This window comes from Fringilla coelebs, assembly GCF_963513975.1.
Source record: "Fringilla coelebs genome assembly, chromosome: 12".
Classification (NCBI taxonomy): Eukaryota; Metazoa; Chordata; class Aves; order Passeriformes; family Fringillidae; genus Fringilla; species Fringilla coelebs.
The window spans coordinates 15,960,875-15,988,689 of record NC_140038.1 but is presented as its reverse complement, the minus strand read 5'-3'; the positions used below and the strand labels follow the sequence as shown (position 1 = coordinate 15,988,689).

The following is a 27,815-nucleotide window of genomic DNA, read 5'->3' as shown; positions in this document are numbered from 1 at the left end:
GCACATGCTTGGGGGTCTCTGCTCCTGGGGCATCAGGAGCCCACCCACAGGCCAGGGGGACATGAGACCAAACCTAAACTGAGATCCTGTCCAATCCCTTGGCAGTCTGGGGAGCTGCCTACCCATCCCACAGGGCTGTCTACCTTTGCTAATTCCTCTCCTGAGTTACCACCAGCTCCTGGCACTCCAGGGATATGTGGGAGGCTGGAGAAGCCCACTTTGGCAAGGACTATTTCTCTTAGGGAAAATTACACCATCTCTGCCTGTGTTTGATTCCCCTTCTGTGACTGCATGGGCCAGAATATCTCCCATGAATGGGGCCAACCAGCTGATCCTCCTGGTTTGGTGCTAAGCTGCTGCACTGTCTTTTCTCAATATTTTCCATGCTAATTTCCTTGCCACCCAGTCTGGAATGTTATGATGGGCTAAATGCTCCTGGGCAGCCCTGATGAGAGATGATTTTTGCACTCTACACCCCAAAAGCATTTCCAAACTCTTTGCAAGAGCAGCACATATAAGCCCACATGCATGGGCATGTACACAGCTGGTACAGACTCAGGGAATCCCTGCTCTGGGACTTCTGAACCCCACTATGTGACAGGGGGGCACCTACAGCAAAACCAGGGCTGTGTCAGCTCCAGGCGAGGCAGCAGAAGACAGAGATTGATTTGCCAGGATGGAGCTGACAAGCAAAGAATATTCCATTGATGGGCAACCAAGAGGGTAGAGCTAAAGATCCTGGTGTTCTTGTTATGGAAAATTTTAGGCAGTTGTTATCTGTTACCACGCTACTTTGCTCGTGATTGCTTCAGGTGCGATGAGGTAGGCTGGGCTGGGCTGCATCAGTCATTGTTTGGTTGGAGCCCTGCGGAGGACAGTTTCGTCAAGACGTGGCCTTTCACTAGATGGTGCTCTTTGCTGAGCCATCGCTGCGTCTGACCCCTCTTCTTGGAGCTGGCAACTTCCAAGTGATCTGCCCCATAAGCCCTCCTTGTACAGATGGTACTAAGGGAAAGGAAAATATTTTTCCAGAGTCCCTGCTCTCACGTGCCCTATTTTATTGGAGCCATATAAGAATAAAACTACTGCTTTATATCTGGTTGTTAAGGGCGTACAATGCCGGTACATTCCAGTCTCCAAAACAACCAAAATGCACAAGCATTGGAACCATTCTTATTGTTTCAGTCGCTTTCAGCTGAATCAACAGTGCATATTTTGGAAGCCAATGCCAAGTTCACGTGCAGGGTTTTCAGGAGATAATCTTCTGCACCAGTGTTGGTTTTTCTGTTCTACTTAGAGAGAACACGATGCACGGGAATTACCTGCAGCCTCCGCCCAGCACTCTGATCAGCAGCAAAATCACTGGAAAGCATTGTCAAGTGCTTTTGGGCTGGATCTCATGAAGTGACACATATTAAGCTCAATGCTGATACTGCCTTTGTGCACATCATTACCCAGCCACTGCCAGGGCTAGCGGGATACACACATGTGCTGTAGAAAAAGCCAAGTGGAAATGCTGGGCCACCACATGTGGTACACATTTCCAAAGAGCTTCCAACAAAAACAGTAACTGAAGGCAAGTCACCACCACAAGAGATCAGAGATCTTCACTGTGCAGGGCCTCCTCCAGCCCAGCCGCACACGGACCACAGACCACATGAGCTCATTTGCTAATGGTGGGGTGCCCTTTCCACTGCTTTTCCAGGGAAAGGCGTGGGAATGGTACTGGAGATGTTCCTCCATCAAACCGACAACCATAGGAGAACCAGGAAAGAGGGTGAGGAGCAGGATGAGGCCACGGGCTGGGCTGGTGGAACTCAAGTGGAGCTGCTGGGTTTGTGGCAGGTACAGATGTGCAGCAGAGTCCATTCACAGCTGGACAGCTCGTGCTCTGGGCAACAGGAGAGGCTTTAGCCGCTGGAAGTGGGACGCCAGCACTCCAACATCCACCAGAACAGGCCCTACAGACGGAGCTCAGCACGTGGGAAGGCAGGATCCTAAAATCCCGGAATGGTTTGGTTTGAAGGGACCTCCAACATCATTCAGTTCCAACCTCCCGGCCACCGGCAGGGACACCTCCCACTAGCGCAGGTTGTTCAAAGCCCCATCCAGCCTGGCCTTGAACTCTTCCAGGCACGAAGGAATCCCCATGTGCCCCTTCGATAAAAACAAACCCGCCGCCTGAGCAGCTGCCTGCTCTCTTTCACACCCGCACCACCATGTTACACGCACGCCGCCGCCTCTCCCCCAGCAGCCGGGCAACCGGCAAGGGGCACGGGCCGGGGAGAAGCCCCCGGGGACAGGGAGCGAGGCTTTCCCCAGCGCTGCTCACGGCAGGCACGGCCGGATCTCAGCCCCAGAGAGCGCCCGCCCCGCAGGGCCCCGTCCGGCCCTGCACTGCCGGGCCCCGCTCGGGCCCCGTCCAGCCCTGCAGTGCCCGGCCCCGCTCGGCCCCGCACCGCCCGGCCCAGCGCGGCCCCGCACGGCCCCACCGGGGCGGCGCATGCGGGCTGGCCGGGCCGGGCGCGGCGGTGGCGGCGGCGGCTCAGGTTGCGAGGCGGCAGCCCCCGGCCCTCCTCCTCTTCTTCCTGCCCGCCTCCCCGGGCGGAGAGCACCGGCCCGGCCGCCTCCTCCGCCCCCTCCCCGTCCCCGTCCCTCTCCCTTCCCTCCCGGCCCCGCTGCCAGGGGCGAAGCCGCCCGCCGGGCCCCGCGGTGAGTTTGCCCCGCCGGAGTTGGGCGAAGGGGTGGGGGAAAGTTTGGGGAGGCCGCCGGCGGGGGCGGAGGGGTGGGCGCTCCCCGCGGCCGGGGGTGTGCGGGAGCCCCCCGCCCCTTCCCGCTCCCTCGCACGCTTCCCCCGCCCTTCCTCGTCCTCGGGGGGTTTTTCTCCGCGCAACTTCGCGTGGAGCCGCTCCGGGCGGCTCCTCTCCTCCGCGTGGCTCTATTCCTTTTCATTTTAGGGCTCTTGGTAGTTTTTCATTTATTTGCAGTGTTTTCTCGCGCGGCTGCTCCCCGCCGCTATTGTCTGCGGGCCGGGGCCGGGCGCGGTCCCCCCGCAGCCGGGCGGGGGTGGCGGCCCCGCTGCCGGGGGACGAGCCCCGCTGTGCCCGGGAGTGCGCCGGGGACACGCACCCGCCTGGCCCCCAGCCTCCCTCCGCCCTGGAATTGCCGATATCCTGGTCGGAACCCCCCTCCAGGCTCACAAACACAACTTTGTATCTCAGTTTATTGGACGGAAAGTCACCGCGGATCGTTATCAAGAGTCCCCCGCAGCACGCTGTTGTTGGTGTGTGTCACCTTTGGGTATCCGTGGCCTTTGGTCTCATTGCCATGGGTCTATTTCATGCGTTCACTCTATTGCTTGAAAATATAATTATTTTTGCTCCTTCTCGAGGGCAGACCCTTCTTCTGAAGCAGATGCGGAGTTTCTGGATGAGGATTGTGAAATAGTTCAGTTTTTCTGAACCTGTAAACTGTTGGGGTTTATTAATCCACCTTCTGTGACTGTGTTGTAACCGCCAGTCATATAGAGGAGTGGGGATTTGCAGAATCTGATTTTGCTGACCTCTGGAATTGGTTCTGCTCCAGTGTCCTTTACAGGGCTTCATGTTAGCTGGAGATTGGAAGTGGGGGAAAAAAGTGATTTATAGAAAGTTCTTTTCTTAAGAGTGCACTGTGCCAATTCTGCTGTGGATGACCAGATAGGGATTCGATAAAGGGATTAGAAATCCTGCACTGCTGTAGGACAGTTGTTCACTGTGGCTCTCTGTAATCTCCGTCAGCCGTAAAACTTTAGGTACTCATGGAGATATGCGATGCAGTAGAAATATGTAAAGCATGTAGCTTCAGAGCTGAGTTTAGACAGTTGGTCTGAGATCTATGGATGTCTTGTGTACTGGGAGTTTTGGCTAATGTAATCTAATCGGTTTTAAAGGGCCAAGTGACATTAGTTCTGTTTGTGGGGACTCTCCTCGAGTCCCTTGTTGGGTGTGTTTCTCATGTTTTGCATGCCCTTGCTGAACTGTTGTGGAATTGTAAGGGTGAACCAAGTTCCACATGGGTCCTTGAAGGTAAGATATCATTTATTGTGGTGTTAGAGGAAGTGTACTTTTATACATGGATACCTTAGCAGTGGGAGTAGATTGATGTTAACCTCATAACATCCCTGCCTGTGGACAGAAAGTGCTGTCTGTAGTAGAGGGGCATTTGCTCTGCTTTGGGACATTGTAACAGTGTCTTGTTCACACACTTGAAATTGAGTTTGTTTGGGTTTTTTGTTTTGCTTGTTTCTTTTACAAGCCTGGTAGCAGAGTAAGGGTGCATTAGGCAAGGTGAGGATCGTCTGGTCGTGTCTTTTCCCTTGGCACGAGTTCAAGTGTGTACCTGTTGTCCATTTCATGGGTTGAGCCTCTCCGTCGCCCATCTGTCCTTGCAGCGCTGCCCAGTGCTGGACAGACGGGCTAGCCTGGGGCTGTTGCTAGAAGGGCACGGATGTTGAGTTCTGCCAGGCAGACAGGTTTTGTAGGTAGCCTGAATGACGAGTCCCCTGCAGGTAGTGTGGATGAGCTGTGTTGTGTGACAGCGTTCCAGCCTGGATTTCCTGCCCGGCTCCGGTGGCCACGGATGGCCGGCATAGCCCGAGAGGTGAGGACACGACGTGTCCAAACTGAGAGAGTCCAGCCAGGGACTGCAGCCAGAGAAAAAGGCAGGAGCTCGATGTTCCTGATTTACAGCTTCGCTGCATCAAAGGAGGGAAACACATTTAAGAGCTCAAAGCTTCTCAAAGGAACAGAGCTCTGCCAGGTACTATGCGATGATGGATGTTTTTAAACACAGTCTGCGTAGCGCAGCTTTGAGACTCAGGCATATGCAGAACTCACTAATCTCTCAGCAGGATATACTTGTGAGTAAGCCGTGTTCTGGTCTAGGGTACACTCCTGTGCTAAGAGGAGGATTAAGTACTGTTAAAGGAATCTGGTTATTCTATCCAAAGCATGAATTAAGAACAGCAGTCAATAAATTATCCTTGAGGAAAAAACCATTGGTAGGTTTATTGGTGGTGTTCACATGCTCCTGTGTTACAAAAGCAGTGGGGTTCTTTCATATAATTTTCTGCTGGAATATTAAGTTTTAATAAATAGCTACTTAACAAAAAAATCGTTAGTAGAAGCTGCAGTGCCTGCTGTACCTATTTCTTTTCTACTGTTTCCAGGACACCAACGTATCAGTTTTCTCTGCCTGGTATTTGGTGGTGATCCACTCGCCAATAAAACCGACCTTGAAGCAGCTTGGAAGCTTTTCTGCTTATTACTGTAGCTGGTTATCTCTGCAATCTACTTGAGTGCTATTAAATGCTATTTCTATAGGGGTTCCCCACACAGGCAATAAATAGCCTGAAGTCAGCTAAACTACACAGCTGATTGGTAGGGAGAAACTCTTTGGTTTTGGCTTGCCTCTACTGGTGGAAGGCACTGCTATGAAGCTAAAAACTTGAGGAGAAGGCTGGATAGTCCAGGAGGCCATAAAGGCATGATATAGCCTCCCTGTTTGATTGTGGCCCCCTGTTTTACCAGTCTCCTGCATAGGGAGTTGGCAGTTGGCGTGGTTTCCAGCTGGAAGGTAACTCCTGTTTGCAGGCACATGAGAGGCTGGATGTGGAAAGCTGGGGAGGAAAACACCTTGCAGCCTGCACCTTGTGATTACTGAGCGCTGTTCGGTGCCAAGTGCTCATGTGCTTACTTGCATTGATCACCTGTAGGACAGATAAAGGTAATGAGTGACGTTCTGAAGCAGCTGATAGCTCTGGTGTAGAGTCCTCCTTTGCTGCCCTGGGGTTTGCCACAGGGGATATAATCCAGCTGGGATCCTGGTTAGGGCTGGCATGTTCCACCTGGTCTGTCACGTCCAGGAAGCTCTGCACCTTTTCTAAAACAAAACTTGTTTTTAGGGTGTTGGATATAATGTGATTTTTATGAATAGCTTAGTCATGCTTCACTTTTTTTTTCCTCTTCTAAAACAGCTGTCAACAATCTCACTGTGGGGAGGGAATGGGCCACTCCTTGTACTTACTGAATAGTCAGACACTTCAGCCTGGCATTGCATTTCTTAGTGTCTTTCAGAAACAAAGCAGTGGATGTGGCACTATGGCTTCTTTTTATTTATTTATTTTTCAAGCCTGCCTATTCCCCTTTGCAAATGACCTTTATGCAGATCTAGAAGGCAAAGCCCATCACTGGGAGTTAGCTGGTTAGTTACTTCAGTTACTGATAAGAAAATATGATGGCAGTGCTCCAGGAAAAGCAGCTATGCTGGGAACTTGTTGCTGCAGTGAAGCTATACAGATCTTTTTCAGAATGATATACCTCTGTATATTTATAGTGCTTTGTCAGGGAAACAGGGTGACTCCTCTCATAATGTCTGCATGACAAATAAGCTGTGACGCCACAAATCCTGTAAAGAGTTTATTGTCCTTCTCCAGACGGCTGGTGGAGACATGCAGTAGGTAAAAGTTTCAGTATCGTGCTAAACTTGAAGTGCAGTTTTGTCATCTCATCTCTTTTGTGTGTTGGCGTAGCGTAAGCAGCCTCTTCCAGTTCCCCAGCTGGGCCATACTGGGGTTTTTTGGGTCTGCTCAGCAAACCAGACTGGGAAATGGATCCCAGATAAGAATCCATTATTTTTTTTTGTGTATACAATTCCTAACTTGTATCAATTAAGAAAATAAGTTCATTCTGTATCTGCATCAGTTACCTGACTCATATTCCTTTGTGTTATCACAAGCAGCTGCTGTGGCAGAGGGTTGGATGCTTCCACCAGGAGAAACCGAAACTTTTGGAAGTGCTTTTCCATTTGCAAAGAAGGCATTTGACTGTGGTGCCCATCCCTTTTTTATAGCATGTGAAGACGATATGGGAGATAGATGTTTCTGAGATAAGCCAGTGTGCTAAAAGTCAAAGTGTTTAAGTTCTGTAAGACAGCAGAGCAAAAAGAAATCTCTGCAAAATAAGTTCTGCCATTTTAAGAATGTTTTTTAAAATTTTCTTTATAACCATTTTAGATAAGGTTGCTAGGTTGTTGAGGAACGGGGGAAGAAAGTGCAATCACAAATACTTTTAAGTAGCCAACAGTCCTTAAAAAGTACAAGGTGTGATACCTCGGAAAAAGTAAGCTTTGGTTCTGTTGTAGCTGTAATGGATCACGTGTTGTGACATGGTCAGGTAGTCTAACAAGACTATTTTATATATATTGAGAAGAAACTTACAAATCTGATGTTGAAGAGTTTATTGGGTGGTTTGTAATATGTGTGAGAAAAAGGTGTATTCTTTGTTGGCATAGCAATAAAGTTCTCACAGTCCAAATGTTCAAATATTTAATCTAGGATTGGAGAAAATAGAAGGAAAAATTATCCCTGAAGCTAATATCATCACCTTCTACAGCACTTGTGTTGAGAGCTTGAAATACAATATATTCCAAGCATGTTTTGGGTGTGAGGTTGGGTTTGGTGCCTCTGGGCGAGGTCTGCTGGTGGAGTGGGCCTTAGGGGCTTCCATGGTTGGTGGAGGACTTGACTATAGCCCTGGCTGCAGGATCCAGAGTGGTGCTTCTTCACGAGTGAACTCGAAATTCTGCAGGTTTTCTTGACAAAGTTAATTCTCCTGGACCACCTGGATTTCTCTTGAATCTCTTTCCCCTTATAAAGACTGTGAATTTGCTTTTATATTCAAAACGATCCAATCTCTTCAGTCAAATTTTTCTTTTATTTTTGTGATTCCATAAATTGTTCATAATAATTTTCCTGTTTGACTGCGCTTGTCTTTCCAAATCTGGTCATAGTATTTTGTTCAATCAATGTGGCAACTGAGCTGTCACAGTTTTCTTGTAGATTTGATCCTTTCATGTGATCACCTTTCGATTTCTTTGAAAATCATGGGGTGGAGACTGATTGCTCATTGGATCCTGTGGAGCTGCTCTTCTGAGATAATATTTAAAATGTATGAGCACAGGTAGTTGCAACTGATCCATTGTGTCTTTGTTTCAAGCACTTGTGAAATTTTCTAATAGACTATGCAAAATTTGCCACAACTTCTGACTGCTTCTAGTCTCTTTTTGTATATTCTTGACTACTTTCAGGTGGCTGATCTAACTTTCCTGTTAGTCTCGTTGCTGAACTGTTTTTACTTTAATGTTACATTTGCAAAACACACGGTGAGAGATCTCCCCAAATTGTTTTTTAATGTGAGATGTTATTTACAGTGTGGCAGCACCACTGAGATTAGCCTGATCCACTGTAAAAGGAAGGATTTAAGGATTTTCTTCTGTAGCAGCTCCTTCGGGTTTTATTTCTGAGAGCAAGGGAAAAGGAAATAAGCAACAAATTATTAATTTAAAAATGAGGCTGAATTTTGGTGAGACTTTTTCCTCTGTGAGCATGATTTAAGGTGGTCATCTTAAAGGTCATTTGATGACGATGATCAAAACTTTGTGTGGAGAGAAAGTGCCCCATGTGTCATCTTTAAGTCCTCCGTGCTTTTTATCACCCATGACTAATGCAAACTGGAGCAGCAAGTTATGCTAAAATCTGTGACATATTTGTATCTTCATCTAAACCGTATCTGAGGTTTCTGGCAAAGTTACTTGGGAAAGTCAATCTTTTTCTCAGTGTGTCTCTGCCCTCAGTGGTGTAACTGTTCTGTAAGTCTGAATGCTGCGCTTAGTAAAACCATTACAAACAAAGATTCTGGCACGGAGCAGTTGTTCTAAACCGGAGCAGTTGTTCTAAACCGGTCTTCAGACTCAAACTAGTGACTCACCCATTCTTGTTCCATGGATTAACGCACCTGGCATGTGTCACGCATGGATGCTGGCCGAGTTATCCTGTTCTTGCAGGTACCCCTGTTTCCAGTGGAGGGAAGATTGAAGTGGGAGTGTGCACAGCGACCTCCTGCAGTTAAAAACCACCTGGTGGAGGCTGATGCTGAAGATGGGTTTGCCCAAAGGCTTCTTTTGCCATGTGCCTGATGTTGCTCTGCTTCTGCCACTTTTTAGGAATGCACAGAGTGGCTGCTTGTGTGAAGTCTCTCCCTTCAGGGCAACAATACAAAAAGCTGTGCTGGGTCAGGCCATGGGTTCTCCTGCCTTCTTTCTTGCCCCGTGGTGTTGGTTGTGGGTTCTTGGGGAGGTGTGAGAGCAAGGAAAGTCCCCCCTGGTGACTGTGGGCACAGTGGGGTTCAATACCAGGATGTGTGGCGCATTCTGTTTCCCAGCACCTGTAGCTATCAACACCCTGACAAATCTTGAAATTTGCTGTCAATAGGAAAAGAGGGAAAATAAGGGATGGTGGGGGTGAGATTGTTGAAGTGAATGAGTCTTGGTCACTTTACACACGATGTTTTCCCTCCTGAGTTTCCTTTGGGATGCTTAAGCCTTTGGTCCCATAATAGCAGTGGGACAATGAATGCTTGGATGGAGGAAGCAGGTGTTAAAGGAAGGGGGGAAGTGGTTTATTTTGGGGGGAAGGGGAGGACAGGATGACCATATTTGCCTCTTATACAGACTAATTTCTTTTGGCTCATGAGCTTGTGCACAGCACGCTTCCTAATTGCTGAACCTGCAAGTAAGATGGCAGCAAAACTGGGACTTGCTTTTTTTTTTTTTTTTTTTTGAGTTAATATCACTTAGTGAGTCAGCCAAGGAGTGAGGTTTACGTGATGTACCTCTGGTGTTACGTGATGAATTCTGTTGTTTTGTTCCCTGTTACCATAAATCTTTCACTGCAGCAGCAAGGCTGCAGTGCTGACGGCACTGGACATCTTCAAGTCTGCACTTTGTACTTGGGAGTGCTGGTTTTTAATTCTTTAAAACCAAACTGGAGCTGATTGAGTTTATGTGTGGCTTAGATTAAAACAGTTCCTGTAGTGTGATCTGAAGGTCTTTGAGTTGGTGCAGAGGGTGATTCTGAGATAAAGTAAAACAGGCTGCTTCACGTGCTGTGTAGCAGATGTGTTTGCATCCGTAGCCCAAAGATTTCCCATCCTGGGAATAATGACAACACTTCATTGCAGTGGGATTTTCAGCCTGTGCAGGAGCCTCTCTTGAACATGGGAGTCAGTTTTTCCATCACTGAGTGTTTTGCAGCCACTCCACCCATTTTTATGATGAGTGATCATCATCGAAGAGCACAGTGGAACACAAGAGGTGGTGAGCAAACCTTTTGTTACATTAAATGTAAATGTTTATAGTTTCTCTTCTCCTAGCAGCTGCAGAGAAAGTAGGTTGTCTCAGCTGGGTATAGAAATAAAGACTAAACCCTTTTTATATGTACTGTCATAAAAGAAGGCCTTTTGTAATAAACATTCATTTCACAAGGTCCAGGTGTCTCTTTACACTTTTGTGTGATTCAAGGCGAAAGGTTGCTGCACATGTTTGTTAACTGCAGGTTTTTCTCTATTGTGGTGCAGATGCCAACAGGAAAATACACATTTGTCCTCAGACCCATTGTGGGAGGATGCTGGGGGTTATGTTGGTACCCACTGTGTGGCTGCATTTGAGTGCTGGTGGCTCCTGCTGAGTTGGGCATAGGAGTGTGAATCTATTTGTGCAGTGGGGAGTCTCCAAAATTTGGAGGTGCTTTTCCCCCCTGGCCAGAGCTACTAATGAATTTTGGAAGAGTCTTTTGGTTCTGTAGCCTGAAGAAGAGTTTGTGTGTAGCATGGAGGCTAAGATCTGAGCACTTAACTAGCATAAAATGCTTTTAACTAGCTTATAAATGTATTTTCTTGAGTAGGTGCCTTTCTTGTCCCTGTGCAAGATGCTGATGGGATGATAGGAGCAGGTTTCTTGAGAACTCTCCCACAGTTAAAACAGGGCTTTGATCCTTGTTTTCATGGCCAGTGTATTATGCTAGAAAAAGAAGTAGAGCATTGCGTGAAGAGCTTATGAGTTACTACTGGGGATAATAAATACGTTTGCATGGATGTTAAGAGGATTAATTTTTTGTGAAGTGTATTGAAAATGGGAGAATTAACGGAGTACTTAAGCGCTAACTGGCTTCGTGTCTCCTAGGTTTTGTGAATGTCTTTCTTCCTCCTTCCAGTCAGTTTCAAGTTGTGTTTGTTATGGGTAAGTTTCAAGTTGTGTTTGTTATTGGCATGAAATTTACCTGTCAGTCCCATACATTTTTTTTTTTTGTGTTCTGGGAATTTTGCAATTTACCAATGGGCAGTAAGGTGGTAAAATACTTTATTTTCAGAGGGCATTTCTGAAGGAGAGGTGCTCTGCTGAATCTGATGTGCTTCCTTCTGCAGCTGGAATTGGCTCTACTTAAACTGCGGGGTTTAGTGCTTAGACCTCCTTGGTTTTTCCTTTATCAGATTAGCTAGGATTTTGGCAGGACTTTGTGCTACTTTTTCTTAGCCAATCGACTTGCATGTGAGTGTTCAGTAACTTTCTTGCTTTATAATCTCAAAGTTCAGAAGTCATCGGGTTCTTTGAGACTCATAAGAGATCCTATCCCAGCAACACCTTACGGCAGGCAGAGAAAACACTCGAGTGTGTGGAGAGCAAGTTTTGAAATGAAAATTCAAAACTCCTTGAGGAAGTGGCGGACCTGTGGCAAGGAAAGTGCTTGAAAATGTATACATCTTCCTGAAGCTACGAAACATGAATTTGCTTTTTACCTTTTCTTTCCTGGATTATTTGCAGGTCCCATCCCCTCTGTGATATCAGTTACGATGAGATGGCAGATAAGGGGCAGTCAAACAGTTACTGTACAATTGCATTATATAAAAAGATTAAGCATTGTGATAAAATGTATCAAGTGAGTATAAATTTATCAAGCTTTTTAATACTCTCCTTGGAGGAGTCCTGATTTTCTAACCTCTCTCCCTCCCCAGAACTAATTTGTAAAATCTTTGCCAATTTTTACTAAAAATCTAGTCTGATCAGTGCTCCTGATATTAATTAAGAAAGAATAGTACCATTTGCATAAATACCTGTGTGTATTAATGCCTTGGGCTTGTGATATCTCAGTGCTAAGAGAAACCTAGGCCATTTTGAAGGAAACAAGCTCTAAGTCTTGTTAAAGTTTTTCTAAGTCTTGAAGTTTTTCTTTGGAAAGGTTCATCACTTGGTGTTTGCAGTGAAGGAAATAAATTGTTTCCTTGCAGGGTTTTTTTTGATTCTTAGATAAGTCTGAGTCTGAGCCACTGGGTACCTTGGGGATAGAGACTTGGTTAACATTTGGTGGAAGCTGACTGAGGAGCAGGAGCTGTTGCACTGTGGTTGTGTTATTGTGGCTGTGATTGTTGGCAAAGCAGCATTTTAAATTCCCGCACAAGAGCTGTACAACTCTGTCTACTTGAAACCTTGTTGCTTCTGGCTGGTTGGGGAAAAAAAATATGCCCATGAATGAGAGGAGAGAAAGAACTGTTGGGATGCTGCTAGATGAAAGCCTAGCAGCAGTGAGCAGTTTGGGAATACACCCAAGCTGGAATGCAGGGTCAAGCTCTGAGTGTGCCTCCCAGCCAGGGAGAGTTGCAGGGTGGAGATGGCAGGGACCACCCTGTACGTTGGGAACCAATTGTCACCTCTGCTTCGTGCTCAGCTTCCAGCTGTCCCTTGTTGAAGAGCAGCCTTTTGGGTGTGCACTGGGCACTCAGCAGCGTCCTGTGATGAGACAGGGGGAATCCTGGTTTTTGCCTTCCCTGTGACTTAAGCAAATTTGATTTCACTGCTTAGTTCAGGATGCTGAGCCCCTGGTGCTTGATGTGCCATGTTCTGGGTGTAGCTGCCTTGGTCAGTGTCCTTGTCCTGCCAAGGAGCAGAGGCAGGATCAGAACACACACTCATTTCTCTTTGCCTCTTTCAATTATCTGTGTTAACTCCCTGATGTCTGCTATTTAGATAATAAATTTTGTCTCATACATCCAACCCAGGAAAGCTCTTATATATCCAGCAGCCAGGAAATTGAATGAATCCTGATCTATTCTTAATTTCTTGTGTTTCCTGTGGTTTTATTGTTTGTGTTACCAGCCCTAATATTTATATACTTTTGAATGAGCTTTTCTTTTTTTGGAAGATACTGCTTTGTTTGTATGCCTTGCAAAACAGGTTCTTCCATTTTTTTTTTTTCGAATAACCAAACAACTTACTTTCTCAAAGGAGTAGGAGGAAAAAAAAAAGGAAGATGACAGGAATCACCAAAGGGAGATATCTAAGAATAGATTTTTTTTTTTCACTTGATGATATGCTAAGACTCATTCTAAACTTGCATCTATCCTTCCAAATATCCTTGGGCTCTTTGAGAACTTTGTAAAACCTGTTGCATATGAAATTAAGTGCTTGTGGGTGCTTTATCTGAATAGCAGATGCTTTTTACAGTTGACATTTTAAATGCAAAGGTGCTTCCATGAAAAATGCTTGTAAGAGCAAAGCTGTAGTTCCCACTGAAACCCCAAAGACATAGGAAGACAAGTTGGTGGAGTCTGCTGAATTAGTGTTTAAAAGTAGTGCTGGTGAGTGTAGCTCATCTGTGTCTCTGGAAACTGATGTAGTGCTTTTTTTTTCTGCTAAGTAAGGAAGATTTCACAGTTTCTTCTGCCTTTCTTCTGGACATGGAGAGCTGATGTTCTTTAGAAAGTCTGTCCCTTGGTACATCAACTTGCTGCCTTTTCCATGGATGTTTGCTTTCCTTTAGTAATCCTTTAGGAGCTAATTTGAGATTGCCAATTTTTTAAAAAATGAAGTGTTCCTCATGGAATCTGTGATCGCCTTTATTTGCAGGTGTTACTGTTCTGTGTTGAATTTCCAACTAATCTTCAGATATTTATTTCTTTCAAAAAATAAGATGGAACTTCAGAACTTTTTCTTTCAAATCTCTTCTGCCTGCCATGGATAAAACCTATTTGCACGTTGATGAATAGTGGCTGGGAAGCGTGTCTGGTTCTGCAGCAGGATCCATAAATAACATTAGTGTCTGGTTTACTTTGGGAAGGAAGGTGTCCCGTTGTGGCAGTGGCGGGGGGGAGCCTTGCACTCACTCCCAGTGAAGTTGCCCTGTCTGGGCAGTGTTCACCAGCGTGAAACTCTGAGAAACATGATACAGTGTCTCTGCTGAGATACAGAACCCCTTTGAAAGCTCCAGAAAGTACTGACATTTATAGAAGTGGGTAATACTGGCCTTTTTATTTCCTCTATCCCTCTGCTGTCGGCTCAGAGAGGACTTGGAGGATCATAGTACTGTGTGAAAACTGCTTCCCTCATCACCCTTCCTATCATTTGCTGCAGGGAGCACCTTGGGACATGCAGAGCACATTGCTGCATGTGGTCCATGTCTAACACTCCTGTGTGTTCAGGTGGATGGGCCAGCACTTGGAGTAGCTGTTCTAGTTGCCAGACTGGATCTGGCAGCACATTATCAAGCATGTTGGGTCTCAGGATTGAGGTTTGGATGAATGCCTCTGAAATGCACCCTTCCACCAAGGATATTTTCAGGTTTGTTCTTTGGAGCATTTGGTTTGTGGCACAGTTGCTGAAGGAGAAACTCTCCTCTCTGCTAGATCAAAAATCAGTTTATTTTGGAAAATGGAAAAAAAAAAGTTCCAGGTGGTTCAGGGGTGGCACAGTTAACCATCTCTGCTATGCCAGAAGAATCATATGTGCTAAAGGGCAGTGGCTGGTAATTACCTCAAAGTGGATGAGGCTTGGGATACTTGTGTCCTGTTTCATTGGCAAAAGGAAACCAGGTAAAGTTTCAGAACTGGAATAAAAAAAGTTTCATTTTCACCCTTTTAATGAAGATGATGATAAAACTCCCTGGTTGCGTGGTTTTTTCCTTTCCTAAACTGCTTGTGGCATAGTTATTGCTGGATGTTGTGAAATGTAAATAACACCAAGGTAGTGAACTCAGCATTCCCTGCTCCTTGGCAGCGTTGGTGAATGGAAACATCTGTCCAGGGCCTCTCTGGTTCCCTTCCCTCACACAGCTCCTGCTTCCAGCACAGTGCTGCAGAACGTGCTGCAAAGTCCTGCAAACCCTCTCCTTAACTCTGCATCACACAAAATGGAGGAAAATCTAGAGGGTAAAGGGAGTGAGGATTTTTTCCCCATAATGGGTATTGTAATGCAAGTCATTCAGATTTCTGCTGTTCTGATGCCAGCCTGTGACATGGGACAGACCTGAGCTCGTGCTCTTGGCACAGCCCAGCTCCTCTGGTGTGTTCATCTCTTGCATTTCACTCTCAAATCACTCACTTGGCAAATGCTTAACTATTCCCTGTCTCTCCTGTTCAGATTATACAAGTAGGCTGTGGCAGGGTGTAAGCTTCAGTAAAAAGGATTTATTGGTTTGCAGGCATGGGGATGGGTGATAGGGGTTGAACTATTTTTTTACCTCTTAAAGAGGTGTGGGTAGCAAAGGGACAACACAAAACTGCAGCAGCAAGTGCAGAAGGAGGGTAGGAAACCACCCTTGCAATTCACTCGGGGTTTCCTCTGAGCTTGGATGGGAGATCTTACTAGGTTTTTACTTTGTGGCCATAAAAGAAATGCAAACAAAACCCCAAAACCTAAGTAACCATGCAAATAATGCAGGAAATACGTAGTGAATGTTATGTGATTGGGAGAGATAGTAACTGGGGCTTCTGAGCTTTAGGTTGGCTACAGGATGTAAATAGTGCTTGTGTTGGTATGGGTGGATGATGTGGATCAGGTTCATTGACACTTTGGACTCTAAAACTTACTTTGTAAATTTCAGACGCTGCTTTGAAATTGTTTTCATTTCAGCTAGAGAAGTTGTTACTAATTTTGTCCTGTTGGTGAAACATGAAATTGAGATGTTGTCCTTACGAGGTGTTTTCATGGTGATTTTAAATTTTTTTTTTATTTTGTAATCAAAAATTGGGAAGGATAGATGGGAGAAGAAAAGGGATGCTCTTGTTCTTTTTAAAATCTAGGAATACCAATTTCTTTTCTCCCCTCTCTCACCCCTTGTGTGAGTGGTGAAAAAGAAGTGTCAGTTTTTAAATCGATCAAACATCTTTCTAGCCCATAACATTGGTTTTAGGTGATGCTGCATGGCCAGGTTTTGATTGTTTAGGGATATATTAGGTGAATTAATACAGCCATCTGTGAAGCATTTATGAAAACTGGGGGTTTTTTTAAGCTTTCATTGTTTTTTTCCTTTGCTGTCAATATGTAAATAATTATTTCTTTAAGGGAAACCTTAACTGTGCTAGCCAGAGACTAATTCTACGTGCTGTATATCCTGTTCTGAAAAAAAGTGGGTTATTCTTAACATAAATTACATACTCAGAATTAAGTAAGATTAAAATTACAGTGAAGACAGGCTAATAAGGGTTTTACTCTGCCGAGGAATTTGACTTAAAGCTTGCGTTGGAGCCTGAAGTTGAATTTGAGCTGCCAATCCAGCTGAAGTGTAAAATGCCTCCCAGTCTCAACTGGAGTAAAATAGTGCAGAGTTTTAACTGAATTATGTTTTTTTCCTCCTCTTTTCATTGGGCAGATTTATAAGGAATTATTCTGATGATTTTATTTTCCCCTCTGAGCACTTCCAAAAACTAACACAAAGCATCATTGCATAATGCAGGGGTGGACAGCAGAAAGCTTCTGTGATCTCTCGTGTTGCTTCAGGATTTCCAGCTCTGTAAATAATTGCTTAAGGCAAAAGTACACTAATATTATTTGATGAACAGGAAGTCTGCAAATAGCATGGTATTTTGCCATAATTACATTTGCAGTGGTGCAGGTGTTGAGCCTTACCCATAGCCAGGAAAACCAGTGCCTCAGATAGATTTGTAAGAATATGTGGGTGAGGAGATGGGATGAAGGTTTGAAGGAAAGTACATCAGCAGATTTGCATTTAAACATTTGAAAAATGTAAAAAAAAAATTCAGGAGATGTGGTGCTGGTGGCACTGCTACAATGGCTTGGCTTTGTAACAGCAAAACAAAACCATGCAAATCCCCCTTTCTTCAGAAACTGCAAGACACTCTTAGATTTTTATTTGTTTTTACTGGATTATAGTTTTCTTAGATTGATGTGCTGTTGGTTCTGCTCAGGGCTCAGAGGTATTTGTTACTGTGGTAGTTCTGCCGCGTGCTTCTCACACCCAAATCTTTCCTTAGCTCATTTGATGCAAAAATCCTTTTTTTGGCTCTGTTGGTAACCAGAGCAGCTAAGTGTGAATCTTGAGCAGCTGGTTAGGTGACACCCCATGTCTCCTCCAGACAGTGAGAGTGTTCAAGCACTTCATTAATACTTTACTCGAGCTGTCTCAATGAGATGGCTGAAGGAAATTAAATAGTGATTAAAATAATGCTGCCAGAAATGCCTGAAACCAACTATATTGGGAGACTGACTCATGTGCCCTTGCTCTGGGAGCATGGCTGGATGCAGTGGGAGGGTATCCTGCTTTTTTTCCACAACTTCATCACCTTGTATCACCAGCCCATGCATTCATTTGGGAACAGACTGATGAAAGAGAGAAGATGATATGCAAAAGGGAATGTTTCTGAGGGTGATGCTCATAGTTGAAATGGTCTTGGAGTGGTTATTTTGAGAGGAAATCTTGGCTCATGTTCATGGAGCTGAACTACTAAGAGCAGCCTGCGAGGTGGGAAAAAAGGGATGGGGAGAAAGGAAGCAGGTGGTGAGAGGATGTGTGCACCAGGGAAGTGAAGCAGCTCTCATGTTATCTCTTCCAAGCCCTCTGTTTTTCCTCCCTCTAGAGATGGCCGTTATTTCAAGTGGGCCCTGAGGTTTGGAAAAAAGGTTTGGGGTGTGTGTGAGCAGCAAGTATTGAGAAAATTGCTGTGCTGTGTGTAAACTTAGCATGGAAGTTTGTAACTGAGAGGCGTGGTGATGTCTTCACTTGATTTTGGCTGTGAAGCTTTGGGGGGCATAGCAAAATACTTGGTGTCAGCCCAAATGGGCTGGTATAAAAGTAAATAAATACTTGTAAAAGATTGTCTCTGTCTTGCTTAGTACTGTTCCTGAGTGTTTCAACTTTGGATGTTCTTGAAGAAATTGCTCTTTCTTAGCCTAAAAGGCAACACTTAAGATATTTAGACAGAAGTGGTGCTGCCTCTCCAGACAGGAATATTTGTATAAATGTTTAAAGTGTCCAGTTAATCTGGCAGGATTGTGACCAAGGCAGGATTCCGTGCCTGTGTGCATTTACAGTGTAATTGTGAATGGTTTGTGCTGTGAGACAGTGTGACGGCTTCAGTGCTGCCTCTTTGTTATAAATACAGCGTCTTCTGGGCTGTTGTTTAAAGACTCCTTTGGAAGCCTGATTTAATAGTTGAGCTGAGTGAATAATTCAAAACCTTTTTATCAAGTTCTTGTTTAAATTCTTAAATGAGCTCACCATAACCTTTTTATGTACCCCTCCTGCATGTGTCATACAAATATTAGAATAATTGAGTTTTACTAGTGCAAATGTTTCTGTGAAGCAAATTTTTAGAGCTTGATGTATGACTGTTTATGGGAAGGGGAATGTTAAAATCTCACACACCAGTGCCTATGCCAGAAACTTGTGCTGCCTTACTTAGGAAAAGGGTGGGGAGCGAGACCCTTGGCTTTGTTGGAGCAATCCTAACTGAGCTGGTTTGTCAGATTAACTTGTTTGCAGTTCAAAAACTGAACACATGTATTTAAAGGAATTTCAGCTATATCTCTTCTTACAGGCCATTCTACAAACAGTAGCAGTACTTAGTTTAAAATATTTGCTTTTTTTTCCAGATAAGTACTGTTTTGACTCTTTTTCCTTTTCTCATCCCTTTACATGAGATGAACCAGCACATTCAAAATGCATCTGCTTAGCATCACTGAATAGCTTAACAAAGGGATGCAGATGAGAGAAAATCCGTAGTTACCTTCCAGGTTTCATCATTCCTTGGCTTGAAGTCCAGTCCAGGCTGGAAGAGAGCCTTGCAGATAAGTAATTTGAGTGGATTTAGCATGCCTACTCACATGTATTAATGTTTGCAGACTTGCTGGTGAAAGCTCATTAGTGTTAAGTCACTTCTGAGTACTGATGGTCTTTAAAAGGCAAATGAAAGCCTTGCAACCAGGATGTCTGCTGAACTGGCATCCATTTGTCTTCTGCTTCTGAAGAAAAATGGAAGACTTAAAAATCTAAAGCCAGGTCAAGAAGCAGGAATTGAGGATTAGGCAGGGAGCTGGGAGATGCTGTTTTCTCAGTCGAGAATTGTTGTTTAATTGGTTACAAGAACTTAGTCAAGGCTGTTTATTCTGTTTGCAGACAAATCTCCTCCTGTGCATGCTCTGGCAGTCCTCTAACCTTCCTGACACTGCAGTGTGTGCTTGGAGATGAGATGCAGAATCCTTCCTCTTGCAGTGCATCATGAGTTTGCAAAGCCTGATTTGCATGTGCAGGGTTTGCTCTTTGAATTTTGGATTTCTTTGCTGATTTTTCTCTCTGAACTCTGCTGCAGCCACCTTTAACAGCCACTGGTAATGCCACATGCCCCTTGCAATGTGTGCAGGAAGCTGGAATTGCAGGCTTGTGTGACAGTGAAACTACTATTGAAAATTTCCATTGCCTTCAGTCACAGGTAGTCCAAGTGTAACTACTGACTGTAGTGACACTAGAAACTGGGCATCTGTATATCCATACCCAGGCTATGAGAAATACAAGGTGGTCTTTAGAAGTAGAAACTTTCAGGTTTTGGGGTTATTAAATAGACCCAAACTGACCTCCAAACCCTAGCATCATCACAACAACCAGCTTTGACTTTGCAGAAGGAGCCAAGTAAACCTGTTCTTTTTTTGGCTTTCCTGATATTGTCGTATGTGTAGAGTCATATTTTGACTGAACAAAATGAGTTGTGTCCAGCACTGTATCAGTGGGCCTGGGCCTCTGGTTGTGGTGTTCTGTAGTCTGTCAGCTTGAGTGGGAACAGTGTTCAGACTTGGTCTGATTCCCTTGCATCAGCTGTAACATTGCTGCAGTTGGGTCTTTATTAAGCTGAAAAGACCAAGGAAAATCTCCTTCATGCCTCTTCATTTCCTTGTGATGCAGCATCAGGTCTAACTTGCCACTGTGGGTTTCTTGGACCTGAAAACAAGTGGGAAATTTTGGGTGGACTTCTGCTTGTTTTTAATTAAATATTGGTGTAACAAGAGTTGTTTTGTGACAAGAAAGACCCAACAATCTCACCAAACATGCAGAGCAAACAGGCTGTCCTGTTATCCCATTATGACATTCCCACTGTAGGAAACACCCTTTGTGCTTTGATAAATTTGTCCTTTTTCATAGTGTGAAACTGTAAATTAACATGTAAAATTGCTTTTGTGTGTTGGAGATTTATAACAATTTGTTGTTCCTTCAGATTTTTGTTGCAAAGTGTCTGTGAAGATAGGGGAGCAATATTACCTTATTTATTATGGGGGGAATCTGAGACTTGGAAGCTCTTTCTGAGGTACCCATTAAATCTGAGTGTTTGCAGAGTTTGCTCTAGTTTATGATTGAAGTTGGTGGTTACAACAGGCAAGATCCCACTGCAGCACAAAGTGGGGAGAGGGGGTGCCAGCTGAGCTTTGCCTGTCTGCAGATGTGTCTGCAGAGATGCTGGCCTGGGTGAGAATAGAAAAGAGGCTGCTGTCTCCTCATTCCCTGATTCTTTGATCATTGAGAGGAAATAATGTGATCACTGGGCAAACTGATCTGTACACTTTGTGCTCAAGTTTTGTCTAGTATATATAAAATAATCTAAAGGAGGAGGTGGATCAAAGTAAGCTCTGGATTTTGTTGTAGATTGATGCCGTTGATTGCATATGAGTATTCTGCTAGGCAAGAGTTAATTTGTCAGCCTTGTCCCCATTTACATGAGTACCATTGATACTTCACCCTCCTTGTGGTGACCTCTGAACCATCTCTGTGGGTCTCCATGCCATTCTAGATTTGGTTATTCCCTCTTTCTGCCCAACAGAAATTTACACTCCATCCTGGTCTAATTCAAACTGGTACCTTGAAGTTTTCCCACTCACATAAGAGTGTATTTAAAAAATATGTAATATTTGCTTTTTTTTGTCTCATTTGGCATCGTCAGAGGGGAAGGTTAAAGACTTGATGTGTATTTGGATTGTATGAAATAGTGATGAGGTATAGCTGAGTTATTTTCTTTCTTTTAAAGCTGCTTGCAATTTTCTGCTGTGGATATTTTGATTCTTGTTTATTTTACTCCTTCGTTTGGAGAAGAATAGTCTGGGAGAGGGGAAGGAAGAGGCAGGGTTTACCCCTGTAACCATCATTGTTAGCCCTAACTTCTGGTAGAGCTTTGCTGCTTTGGCTCGACCCCTTTAAACTTGAGAAATGTGTTTTTGTTTGCATTTCCATCTTGTTGCATTTAAAAACTATTCTAACTATACCAAATTGTTTGAACATTAATGGGAGAATGTTTTTCAGAGACTTGATAGAGTTTCCAGGCAGCTTTTCATCCGCCAAGTACTGTACTGGGCTCTCACTGCTGAGGTTTTGCTTGGTTTGCTCTAAGAATCTGCAAAGCAACTGTTCAAAATTGCTGACACATGTTAAGTAATGTGGAAATCACCATCCTACCCCATTGAAGTCTGAGAGTGCTCATGTCGGCAATGAGAACAAGAGCTGACCCTGAAAATGATATGTGAACAGTCTCAATCTGGAGACCATTTCTAGTGTCTTCCCTCTGACTCTGGTTAGTTTATCCTTTGGTCTTAGGTATTCTATTTTTAAAAATATTATTTACTCAATCTCCTAAAAAATACCACATTCTGCCTCGTCTATGTACTTTTGAGTTATTTAACCACATGTGCATATTTGATGATGCCAAGTTCAGAGTAAAATCTCAATTTTGTAGTTAAGTATCAGGAGAGTTAATGCTACTTCTAACAATAATGGTAGTGGTAAAATGCTTATTTAATAAGAAATCCATCATCTTGTACCTCCCTTCTCCAAACCTCTAGTTTTCAGCTTTGGAGCAGCTGTAATCAGCCTGTACAACTTCCCTTCCTCCTCTCATGAATAAATCCAACTACCTTATCTTCTCTATCAGAAAGTCTTCCCTGGCTTTAGCAGCCTCTGGAGGAGGGTATGAAAGGGGCTTTCACTGCCTAACAGGAAGCGAAATGAATGGAGGAACTTTTGATAATGCCCCGTCTGTCTGAGCGGGGGATCAGCCCGACTAAATTGCAGCAGATTAGTGAATGATAGTGCTTCAGCTGGGGCCAGAATTATAAGTTTTTAATCTTGGAACAAGCAACGATTTCTTCCTCCTAAACAGCGGTCAACTCCCTCTTTGATTTGGAGGCTTGCAGTCATCCATATTCAGTTAGTTTGGGTGTGTGGTTTCTGTTTTTTTTTTTTTTCTTCCAGTCTGCATTCATGAGTCTCAACAAGCTTTTGGGTTTTTTGGTAGGAGTGATTGTGGTGAAACCTGCCATGGCCACACGCCATTTTGGCCAATAACTTGTACTTTGCTTTGGATTTTTATGCCTATAATGAGGTCTTGTATTTCCCAGCTTTCTTAATATTGCTGTGTGTTGTTCTGCCTCAGTCTTTTGCAATTAGCTTTGGGGTAGTTTGGGTATTTTTTTTATAAGCAGCATTTTGTTTCTGGCCACCTTCAGCCTTACTCTGTGTGTGAACATGGGTGAGTCCTTGATTCCCACCCCACAATTTGGTCCAAACTTTCTGATAATCCAGCTCAGTGGGAGGGAGAGATGACTGAAAATCTAAATGGGGCAGTTTAGCTAATTGCCTTAGGCCTGACTCGTCTGCTGGATAACACTAGTTTTATTGCAGCCCAACGTGATTGACATTTGGGGAATTGCACTGGTATAATGCTGGCAGCAGCAGTGAAAAATCTGCCCTATTGTGTCTGATACATTCACTGTCTGAGGAGGAGCTTTTTGTTACAAATAACTATCAGAAAGGCAACTAATGGAGCGAGGTTACCTTGTCTTTAAATCGCTGACTTTTCCAATTCCCAAGGAAAAAAATGAGTGAGAGTAATATCCTATGTACTAAAACATTGTCTTGTTCTATGTTTTTTTCAGGCTTTTTTTTCCTTGGATTTTATTACTGGAAAACTCTCTAATGACAACTTTGCTTAGGTAAGTGAAGCAAGATTTTTTCCTGTGGATTTTTTTAGAATCACTTCCCCTATCTTAACTTCTTTTGCATGTTGGGTTGAAATGTTGAGCTGCCAGCCAGCTGTGCTGCGTGTGCTGTGGTTAAAGGCTAGAAAGATGTTGTAAACAAAAGTGGGGTAATGCCTCTAGTATGACATAAGGACCTCATTTATTCGTTTAATCAGATGAAATGGACGTCGTGCAGAATAATGAAATACAGGTTGTATCTGCATATTACTGCATAATCTCATCAATATATAATTTTTGTTTTCAAGAGATGCTCTGCATTTTTTTCCCCCACTGGAAAGTAAACTTGTTGCCATCACTTAATGTCATTTTGTTATGAAATGCAACCTTCATGCTTACAGGTTTTTAGATACAGTTGCTCTTCCTCTATCCCTTTCTTTTCCCTCTTACCCTTAGGCAGGAGCTTCTGATATGGAAAAATCATAAAAAGCTTTAAGAGTTTTATATTTTTTTAGCCCAAAAGACAGGAGAACTTGAATAGATTTAATACCCCCCTTTGACTTCTGAACCCCATCTACACCTCTAAAATGCAGATTCCAAGTAATTGGTTGTTGACAGGATCTGAATGTTGATTGAAAGTACCTAGTCTTGTCTATTTCTAAATTTTGTCTATCTTTGGGGCATTCTGAGCACAAATCCAGTGCCATGGTGCCATGGATGATGGGTGGAAGAGCTAAATGTGCTGCTGAACCAAAATGTACTTTGTTTTCCTTTGTGGTGGAGAGAAGACTTAATTGACCTCTGATGCAAGACAGGAAGTTAATCCCTGGACATACAGATAATTTGATGTGTTAGTTGGAGTTGCTTGTTGATCCTGGATGAGGCCAAAAGCAACTGCAGTGCTCATGTGGGAATGTAGTGTCCTAACATCTACCATGACAGAAGTGCTACTGCTCTTTGCAAAGTGTCTGTGAAAGGCTTTTCTTTTTTCTCCTGTCTCTGCTCTCTGCAGTACCACCCTCTCTTCCTTTTGATCTCCTTCCAGTGAATGGTTAGCACAGCAGCTTCTCTCCTTGAGATGAGGGACCTTGGTGAAATAAAACTGATTGTCTTGAACCAGAAGTCTTCTCCAATGTGCTTTTCCCTGGTATTTGTCCCTCTTCAGGGAGGACTTCAGGAGAGTGAAGACAGACGACTGCAGAGAGGCTTTTGAGTTCCCTTTAGTTTTCCTCTTAGGTAGCTCATCGGGGTTTATCTATCTGCCACTCCTTTGCCAGGGTGCTGAACTCAGGGTATTTTGTGTGGCATAGCTTTTGTCTTTTCCAGAAACACGTGGGGATGGGCTGGTGGACTCCAAACTGTGAGTGAGCCAAAAGGTGGAAAAGTCCTTAGCAGCACCCTCTGAGATAGATGGGGATCCAGCCTTGCATTGCTCTTGAGACATGCCATTGCAGTTTGCTTGAGGTTCCCCCATGTCTCCCTCAACTGCTTGAGCAGTGACTAATTTGCAGCCTGAGGCTGTATTTGTTGATGCCACTGCCTGTCCAGAGGATGGAGAGGAGTCTGCAAATGAGGGAAGTATTTAGGCATCAGTTTTAAGTCCTTTTAACACTGTATATTAGACACATCTATGAATATATGCAGACTGAGCTAATAAATAACCAGGGAATGGTAGTTAAGAGGAAAGGGCATAATTAATTCTGTCATGTACTCTGTTTTAAAATTGGGTCCAGAGCAGTAATGTGTTAGGCTGGGAAGGTAAACACTGTCATTATTCAGCAACAAAACATGTACAAGGCTGACATTGTTTTCCTTCTTTTGATATAATAATTTTTTTGCAATGCTTGGAGTATCTTTGGTGGTCTTTGGTGTGGTGGGAGCCTGATGAAGCCCCACACTTCCAAAGGGTCAGTGCTTCTTTATTTGAGTTTAGTTTTGTATTAATGCTGCTTTGCTGACACAGAATGTGTGCTGTTCCAGAAAGCTCTTACTGTTAGCTGTGGTTGGGGTGCTTGGCTGGAATTCCTGCAAAATAGTTTGCAGGGAGGTATTTCTGTTTCATCAGGTGATCCCTGCAGTGTTAACCCAGGTCAACTGTACATGGCACACAGAAAAAAAATCTTTTTTGTGCAGATGCTGTTAAAAAGCCATCATGAGTTTACCTTCTATATACATCTTTTTTTTTCTCCTCCAACTACACCAGCATGCAGAGAAAGTTTTGACTTCAGCAAATGCAGCTTTCCTTCAAAGTTAATGTGTTTGGATCTTTTTTAGTGGGGAGGGGGATTTGTGAGAGGCCTCGCTTTGCATCTTAAAGCATCTGAAGTTGCTGTGAGAATGGTGATATATTTGCTAAAAGGAATAGTTGTCATGGTAAACAGTTACCTAAAGCAAGGTAGTTAATTTTTCAGCATGTATGATAAATAGTAATAGGAAAAAAAGCTAAAGAGCTTGTAGTTTTGAAGTTCCCCCTGCTTGCTGTTACTCATAGCACAGCCTCTCTCCTCTCCTTCATACTTCTCATTTTAGCAAATTTCTTGATGTATAATTACACAAACACAGGAAAACAAGCATAGACTTAATATACATATTTCTATCTTGACTGTGCCCCACATGACCCACCCTGGATATCAGATCACTTAAGTTTGCTTAAGTGGAGATGTGTGTATCCAAAGTGAGTTGGTATTGTTCAACCCCTCAGTGCCTCTTTCTGTTGAGTTTTCTTACAAGTTTTGCAGCTCTGGCTCTTCCAGCAGAAGTCTTGGACAAAAAACACTCATGGAGACACCAGTGGAATAGCTGATGCAGCTCAGCAGCCATCTCCTAAAATAAGTGGTGGAAGGATGCCTGTTTCTCTTAGCAGTATTTTCTTTGGAAGATGAGTATCTCCTCAGCATGTCCTTGGCTTCTGTTTCTCTCCCTAGCAAGCTGCAGCACTGAATGCTCCTTCTTCCACTGTTCCCAGCTCAGTTTAAAACTTCTTCATTCAAAGTATTTCTGTGGTCCTTCAAGGTCTGTTCTGTCTGATTGCAAAACTTCCAGGAATTTGGAGAGGGAGCTCTTCCTTTGGATGGATTGAAAAGAACTTGCGTGTTGTCGACTTGCACAAGGTCTTTCTTCAAAGTATGAAGTATTTTTTAGGGGGGGGATCTCTTAAAAAATTGTTAGCCTTGGTGGGTGGTATGAGCAGCATTGACTGGAGGGGCAATTGTTCTGTGGTTCATGTGCTGTTTATTTTGCAGGCAGTGATGTTTTTGTATTGCTGAGGCAGATGGAGGGATTCCCAGCTCCACAATCATGACCCTGGGGGAGATGAGCTGGATTTAGGTTTCACCACTTGGATGATGAGGTTAGCCTGAGACAGAGATGCAGCCCTGTGTATGGAAATGGTCTTGGCCCAGATCTTGTCTGGCGATGTAAAGCCTGAGAAAGGACCAAGAGGTCAGCTTCAGCTTTTTAAGGAATGTGATGTATGGTCATTCTGTGGCATGTGTGGACTGCTGCTTTTTCATTTCAAAAAGGGTAAAAAATGTGCTTGCAAGCTTATGTGTTTTTTTAAAAACACGCTAATTAGAGCTACAATTAGCTCTAACTAGAACCTACTTAACAGCTACATAAATATTTATATCTCTGATACTGAAACACTAATGATAAAGAATCCCAAGAGGTTTTTTCATAGCTACAAAGCAAGGAAGATTTCTCCCATTCTCTGCCTCTTAGAATCTTTCTTCCACTTCACCTACTTCCCTCCTACTGAGCTAAGCAACATCCTCAATCTGCACACACTGGGACTTTTTTTTTTTTTTTTTTTTTGCATCTATTGCAGTCTTAAGTAATTACTCTGCAATTTTAATACTTGTTACAGAAATGAGCTCCTCTGCTTGTATCAGTCAATGGTATCTAGAAAACTGAAGCTCTGAAACAAGCTAAAATGAATAGAATCTTGTTTCCTCTTTGCTCACATGGGCACTTATTCACTTCCCCATCTGCTTTGACTTTGAAGACTGCTGAGGTTCTTCCTCTGTCTGACCCACTTGGCATAAGCTAGAGAGGATTGTCTTTCTTCAATAGCCAAGTTTATGAGGCTTCAGCTTGTTCGTAAATAATCCTTAGAGTTTTGAGTGTTGCCTTTCTCCTTCTTTCCCCTTCAAAACTGACCTGCTGTCATTTGTGTACAAACTGGAGGAATATTTTTTCAGGCTATAGATAGAGGAGAAAATTTGTGCAGTCATTGGACATGAGAGGCTGTAAAGTGTGCTGAGGAGATTTCACTAAGGATCCGTGATTTTAAGTATTTATCTCATCCACTTTCAATTTGTGATCCCAGCACAAAAGAGCATCATCTGTAGAGGAGGGTTTTGCTCTGCTAGTCCTTGTACAAGCACAGTTCTAGAGTGAAAAATACAGGACTTTGATATGCAGAGGCATCTTTATGGGAATGTGTAAATATTTAGTGTATTCAGAGGAGGACAAGGTGTTGCTCTGCCTTTGCTTTCACACTGAAGTACCTGCACCAGTAATTGGTTTGCATGTGTGAATGGTTATTTTAAGGTAGCATTAAAACTCACTTTCAGCTTTACTGAAGTTCTGCAGACCAGCCTCTCCTGATTGGAACTTTGAGGCCTTGTGATCTGCATGTGGTCCTTCTGGCTCTTGGTAGCAGGAGATAGCAACCCTCTGTGGAAAGATAGGCTGTAATT

General features: G+C 43.7%; 1 protein-coding gene across 4 annotated transcripts in view; it reads left to right on the top strand.

Moving 5' to 3' along the window:
- Nucleotides 1–2,650: 2,650 nt before the first annotated feature.
- Nucleotides 2,651–27,815, top strand: part of AKAP13 (A-kinase anchoring protein 13) — a 203,203-nt gene continuing 178,038 nt past the window's right edge. For all 4 annotated transcript variants that reach the window (XM_084214119.1, XM_084214121.1, XM_084214120.1 and 1 more), the window contains exons 1-2: nt 2,651–2,712; nt 23,074–23,130. The gene's annotated coding sequence lies outside the window, so the exon portion shown is untranslated. The remainder of the gene's footprint in view (nt 2,713–23,073; nt 23,131–27,815) is intronic.